The sequence below is a fragment of the Prinia subflava genome, chromosome 11 (assembly GCF_021018805.1).
Source record: "Prinia subflava isolate CZ2003 ecotype Zambia chromosome 11, Cam_Psub_1.2, whole genome shotgun sequence".
NCBI lineage: Eukaryota > Metazoa > Chordata > Aves > Passeriformes > Cisticolidae > Prinia > Prinia subflava.
Window position 1 is genome coordinate 3,443,526 of NC_086257.1, and position 7,454 is coordinate 3,450,979.

Here is a 7,454-nt window from a genome sequence, read left to right on the forward strand (position 1 = left end):
CCATTTTGTCCAATTCCCCCCACAGCTCTGGCATGTGCCTGGACTTTCCACTTGCTGAAGGAGCCACTCCTGTCATTCCTACAGTTCCTCTCTTTCCTGATGAAAAAATAAAAAACCACTCAGGAGAGAGAAGAGCCTTGGGGTCCTTCCAGGGGGTGACTGCTGGTGTCTTTAGGAGAGAGAGGCTGAGGTGAGGCTGTTGTCAGAGTACTTTGATTATCAGAGTACTACAAGATCATGAAACACTTTCCAAACTACTTCCAGTTAAGTTTACCACATCATGCTCATGTCCAGAACCCCAGTGCCACACAGTAATGGCACAAAGGAGGCAAAGTCTGTGTTCAAGTGCAGTAAAACTCATCACCTTGCTCTTCCTGGGTGCAAGGAACTCTCTCACAGCTAGGCTGTGCTTAGGCAGGGCTCACAAACACCTAACCAAAGGTAGCTGACTACAAGCTGCTTATATTGATAAACTATCCAAGATGCTAAAAGGGTAAATATTGCTGTATCTTGCTTTGTACCAGCCCCACTCACTCTTTTAGCCAGCTAATTCCTGTTTTAAAAACACGCCTCAGTCAGGAAACAAGCACTGCAGCATTTTTATAACCAAGAGGAAGCCATCCTGATCCCTCACCCACACTCAGCAAAGGGAGGAGGGATTCAGGCCAGGGTGTCTTTCCAGGTACACTGCCTGACCTTTTCTCCCATCTGCTCTCTGCTTCTTGCTCCACTGCTGCTAGACTTAGGATTGTTTCCCATAAAGCAAACAAAGCACATCCATGGAAAGCAACAAGCTAGATCAGATGAAATAAAGCACATTTCAACAAGCTGTGGGAAATTGTGAGCTGCTTCTCCAGGAGATTTTGCTGCTCTGCTCCTTGCACCTTTCTCAGTGATGCTTTCCTGGGCAGGAAGCATTCATTGGATTGTAAGTGTACAAATCCCCTCAGTGGATGTTTTCTCCAAGATGAGATTTGTGAGGTTTTTATAAGAAGAATTTTGTGTTTCTTTCCATACTCTGGTTATCTTTAAGTTTCCAGCCATTACTGTGTCTTGTTTTTTCAGTCCTGTTGTGTGCAGTTACCAGGATCCATGTGAGGTTTGAATTCCAAGCGGAGGGGAAGTGTGGGGATCTAAAAAGCAAAATACTCTGGAAGGTGCAAAAAAGGCCTCAGAAGGTAGACAAAAAGCTGAAGAAAGACTGGGAATCTCAAAACTTTCCTATGGGAAGTGAAGAAATTAGGAACCAACTGAATACATATATATCTATCATAAAGAACAAGAACAAAGACTGATTGCTAGTTCAAGATGTAAAAAGTCTTAGATATATGCTTTGCAAAGATAGAAAAAGTTTTGGTCTTCAATAATGAATTATTGTGTATTGCTTCTCAGGTTTACAGAAGCCTTCCTGTTAATTTTAAACCCATGTGGGTCTTTCTCTGATTTGCTAAAATAATATGACTCTAAACTTTTTCTTGTAAACTACTGGTTGAGAAAATATCTAGAAAAAGACTCTGCATCAGCCATGCCCTTGTCTCTGAGCCAGCTTTGCCTGGATTTTGTTGTTTTCCTGTCTCTTGCTTATTGCTTGTATGATACAGACAGATAATAAATCCTCAGTCTGGAAGCAGGCAGAGTCCCATCCTGTGTGTGGGACTGATGGGGCAGGGAGGCTCCCGGGTGCGGAGGAGGCGCGGGTCTGTGCCGGGCTCTGCTGCCACCTCCTGCCCCTGGGCACTGTGGTGCTGGGTGTTTGTTCAGCTGGTTTGAGTTCTGTATCTCAATGGTTCTTCCCTGTTTTCCCATGCTTGATATGTCAGGTGCTGTCCAGGCATGTCCCTCCTTTGTCTCTTTGTCCACCTCTCCTGTCCCTGCCCTGTCCCTGGAAGCTTTGGTCAGCTGTCCATCCCTGACCCTGCCCTGTGTTATGGAAAACCCCCTGTCCATCTGTCCTGGAAAACCCCCTGTCCATCTGTCCTGGAAAATCCCCTGTCCATCTGTCCTGGGGCCAAGCACTGCTTGTTCCACACCCCACCCCTCGGGGTTAAAGCGGGCGCGGGCTTTGTCTCCTGCCCTTTTCCATTCCCCCTCATTGGGAACAAAGGTCTCTGAGGTTCACACAGAACAGAGCCTTCCCCAGTCCTTGCTCTGCAGTCCAGACACCACAACCCCTGTTTGCCATGGAAGCACAGCCTTGTCCTGCTCCTTACCTGAACCTGCCGGCGGATTTGGGATCGGCCCCGGCACAGCCGGAGTCGGAGCCGGCTGGGATCACCGCCCGTGTCATCGCAGTGTCCCCTCCAGCCCCATCCCCAGGAGCAGCCCCAGGTGTGCAACTGAAAAAGCAGAGGGGTTTCACAGCATTGCAATGAGCTCACATCGACAGAGGTTTGAAACAGTTGAATTCTAGGCCTTGAAACATTTGGAGCATAGGAAGTTTCTGAGCTGCAAAAAGTATAAAACAAGTAGCTGTTGTATGCTGTAAGGTGTATGAGTAGTGTTTAGTGATTGGCTTAAGTAGATGCTTGTAAGCATTTAGCATCAGCCTATTGGCTAAAATACTTTTAAAAGGCCTTGTAACAAAGAGAACTTTGGCTTCTGCTGTTAAGTAGTGAGTTTTACCATCTTTCATATCTCTACCTTCACTGAGACTGGTAATGAAATAAAAAAACTTGTGGGACGCCTCTTGGTCACCCTGTCCAATTATTGGTGATTACAGCCAACACCCAGGAAAGACCTTCAGCAGCAGAACCAATTCATTGATAATTCACTGATACCCTCACTTAGGACAGTAACCAGCAAAGGCATATTGATGTCACTCAGCCAGAAGGGGAATTTAAATTATTTTTCCAGTGCTCTCCTAAGTTACCCTGCTGGAAGAGTAATTTCCAGCCCTACTCACAGCTGTGTGTAAGAGCACAGGGAGGTGATGTGGAGGAATAGGGTAAAAAGCTGGCCTGTCATTTCTTGTAAGTGCTGCTAACAATCAATCTGTAAGTTCCCATATGAAGCTGTTTGGAGAATGAGAAGTTCCTTTAACACAACAACCTATTCTGAGGGTGAAAAATAAGTGCACCTGAAATCACAAGGGATCTGCCCCATGAGAATCAGTGAAGAAAATATGCAAACAATCTGAGAATAGATAGATTTGATGCACAAGTAAAATACCTTTTACTAACCAATAGAATCATTAACAAGAAAGCTATTAACCAATTAGAAGTTGCCCTGGAGGTTTGTAAAACTGTATAAAAGACAGCATGCAGCCATAATAGGGAGCCTTCTGAAGATTTTAGCGTGTCACTCTGTGTGAGGTGTCCACCCTAACAACTCCAGTGATGCAGTGGCAGATGGGGGAGAAGCTGCTGTATCTCCACAGCCTGGAGTGGGACCGGGCTGCAGATGCCCTGGGCTGAGTGGGGCAGGGGAGTGCTGGCAGCAAGCCCTGGGTGGAGCACTCATGGAAACTGTGCACCACTGGAGCATGTGAAAAAACAGACCAAGGACTTTTCCAAGGATGTTGCAGGGTTACATAAACATACAACATAAATATTTTGTTATCGTATTTGCCCAGATTACCCAATAATATCGCTACTGTAACTCTGTAAATTGTGTTTATTTACACTTGCATGCTGAAGCAGCAGCAGAGGCTTGCAGCATTGCTGTGGTTACTGAAGGAGGATATTATGTTTCCTACATTATTGGGAAAAAAAGCCAGAATCTTTCCCCTGACTTCTCCCCCCACAGTGTAGAATTTCGAGAGACCTGAGTCCTCTCTGTTGTTTACATTGACCAAATTGGTCACATGCAGGAAAAAAATAGTGTTCCAGCTTGAGGAGGAAATCTCTTTTACCAATAAACCAGCCAGCAAAGCAGAGCTAAGCAGCTGAAGGTAAGTGAAAAACTGAAAAGCAGCAGCAAAGGACTGCCATGAGAAAGAGGCCAACAGCAAGGAATGGGGAATGTCAAGCAGCATGAGAACCATGAAGTAAAATGAGTGTGGGGCTCTAGCAGCAGTGGAGCAAGAAGCAGAGAGCAGATGGGAGAAAAGGTCAGGCAGTGTACCTGGAAAGACACCCTGGCCTGAATCCCTCCTCCCTTTGCTGAGTGTGGGTGAGGGATCAGGATGGCTTCCTCTTGGTTATAAAAATGCTGCAGTGCTTGTTTCCTGACTGAGGTGTGTTTTTAAAACAGGAATTAGCTGGCTAAAAGAGTGAGTGGGGCTGGTACAAAGCAAGATACAGCAATATTTACCCTTTTAGCATCTTGGATAGTTTATCAATATAAGCAACTTGTAGTCAGCTACCTTTGGTTAGGTGTTTGTGAGCCCTGCCTAAGCACAGCCTAGCTGTGAGAGAGTTCCTTGCACGCAGGAAGAGCAAGGTGATGAGTTTTACTGCACTTGAACACACACCTTGCTTCCTTTGTGCCATTACTGTGTGGCACTGGGGTTCTGGACATGAGCATGATGTGGTAAACTTAACTGGAAGTAGTTTGGAAAGTGTTTCATGATCTTGTAGTACTCTGTTAATCAAAGTACTCTGACAACAGCCTCACCTCAGTCACTGCACCTATACAGCGATATTTATCCTTTTAGCATCTTGGATAGTTTATCAATATAAGCAACTTGTAGTCAGTTATCTTTGGTTAGGTGTTTGTGAGCCCTGCCTAAGCACAGCCTCACTGACAAGAAAGAACCAACCCCCCTTTAGAATATTTTCTTTCCTATCTGCTCAACACCCTTCATTATCCCAGTAACTCACATAGAAATCACTGAGGCTCCCACTGAGAACCTCCCTCCAACAGGTAACTAACATTTGAATTTCTAAACACAAATGAACTGTTTAAGCATGGTGAGCTGGCTATTTCCACCCAGTCTGCTGTGTGTCTATGCACTGCTGCACCTAAACCCTGGTCACCCATTTGGAGGGAAAAACGTGAATAGTATCCTTCTCTACAGTGAGAAAAATAGTAACTCACTATACAAAAATAGTATATCTCACTAGATACATAAAAAATAGTATTTCCTTCTACAGTGAGAGAGTTCATTGTACCCAGGAGGAGCAAACTTACGAGTTTTACTGCACTTGAACACACACTTTGCTTTCTTTGTGGCCTTGGTCACTGAAGGGGTTCTGGACATGAGCATGATGTGGTAAGCTTAACTGGAAGTTCTTTGGAAAGTATTTAATGCCGTCATAGTTTTAAACCTCAATTGTAGTGGACAACTGTACTGAACCCCTTCTGTTAGGGCTTATGCTCCCTCTGCCAAACTTGGGACATGGAAATCATAGGACCTCAAATCCCTGTAAAACAGGAATACAAAAACAGTCAGGGAAGGAGCAGTGGAGCCCTGAGACTTCAAACATATTTCTTGCATGTTCCTCTCATGAGAGAGAAGTGGAAATAGCAGAATTTCTCCCTAATTTGTTGGTTCTCAGTGCTCATTTGCAAGCTGGAAGTTGGTTTGTCATTAGGTGCAGATAAACTCAGCAGAATGGTCCTTGTCAGGAGCAGGAGACAGCACTGACCCTGTCCTGGGCAGACCTCCAGCATAGAAACTGCTAAAAGATGTCATGTCTGGACCTTGCTGGAGACACTTGCACCCTAAACTCATCAATAAACAAAATGTACCTCAGTCTAAAGTATAAAATATAGATAACTAATAACTGAGGCACTGAAAGGGGCTGTTACCTGCAGTGGCTGTTGCTGCTCCAGGAACGTGTACCACAGTTAATGCCTTGTGTCCCTGCTCCAAAGGCCTGACCCTCTTGTAAGCTCAGTTTTCAATGTCCCAAGGGTGTTCCTCTCATGTGGTAAAGTCACAGAAGAGCATCAGATCTCTTCTGGTGAAAGGTCTGAAGAACAAGTCTGTAGAGGAGCAGCTGAGGGGGCTGAGGAAAGAGCTTGAAGCTGTTTATCCTCAGGAAAAGGAGGTCTGGGAAAGCCTCATTCTGTTACATTTGCCTGAAAGGAGATTGTAGTGAGGGGACAGTCTGTCTCTCTTCCCAAATAAGTGATAGGACAAGAGGAAACTACCTCAAGTTACACCAGGGGAAGTTTGGATTGGATATTAGGAAAAATTTCTTCACTGAAAGGATGGTCAGGTGTTGGAACAGGCTGCCCAGGGCAGTGGTGGAGTCACCATCCCCTGGAGGATTTAGAAGATGTGTAGATGTGCCACTTGGGGAAATGGTTTAGTGATGGACATGGCAGTGCTGGGGTAACTGGTGGACTTGATAATCTTAGAGGTCTTTATCTACCTAAACCATTCTATGTTCCTTTTCAACAGCAATTGGACAGTTTTAAGCAAGGAAAGTCACTCTGGAATTTGCAGAATTAAGTGGGACAGAAAATGTTGTATCTGGAGCAGTTCAGCTTAATGGTGCAAAGAATACAAAGGATTACCTGGCAGTATTTTGAGAGTAGTTTCAGGTTCCCCAAAACCACCATATTTTGTCAAGACAAGAACAAAGAAAAGTCAGTAGCATGAGAATTGGATAGGATTAATATTTTCTGTTTTTCTCTTGCTGTACTGATTGCTGAGGGTACAGTTGGGCATTTTGAAGGCACATGGGAACCCAACTTTGTATTTGAAGCTTGAGCAAATTTTGCCTAGCTAGTAATTAAGTTTAAAGCTAAGCTCTGTAGGTATATGATTTGGACTTGCCATTAGAAAATATTTTACCAGAAAAGTCTTCCAAACATGTTATAACACTTTCTTCCTTGGTAAATCTTACAGTGCTAACTGGAAGATAATCCTGTAATATTTAAGAAATTGCATTTTGTTTGTGATTTTGGATCAGTGTTGCTGTGAGGTTTTAGTCCTGAAGATGGATTGGACATTCTGATGTATTCAAGCACTGAGCTTAGGGGTTTGGTGGTCACTGGGTTATTATGAATCAACCCCATGAGGAGATCTCATGCACAGGAGGTGCATTCTAAGTGTGCTGCAGCATCTCAGAGAACCTGAAATGGCAATGTGATTAGTACAATTAGGTTTGATGATGATCATGTTTGATGATCAAGTTCTTCTACTTGTATTTTCTCTCTTCTCACCTTCTTCTTTAGTATCTGGGATACTGACTTGGAATTTAAACGTGTTTTTAGCAAAACAGAGTCTGTATATGGAAAAGGCAACAATTTCGCCCTTGTCTAGTGTAATTTTCTCTCTTTTTTTCACTTTATCCTGCCTATTTCTTTTAACTGGTTTTCCTTTCTTGTTGGCACATGAAATGCCTCCAGTGACTTAATGAAGGGGTGCCAGGGCAACCAAACCCCTCTGCCAGGACACCAATCACTGGCATCCTCTAAGTCAGACAGCCTTTCAAGGTCTGGGCAGATGTTTTCAAAATTAAGTGGAAACTTGCTTCCACAAGAAAGACACAGTGTTATTACAAATGCAGTAGTAGGTACCCTTTATGGCTGCAGTAATGGACTCACAAATGGAAATGAGA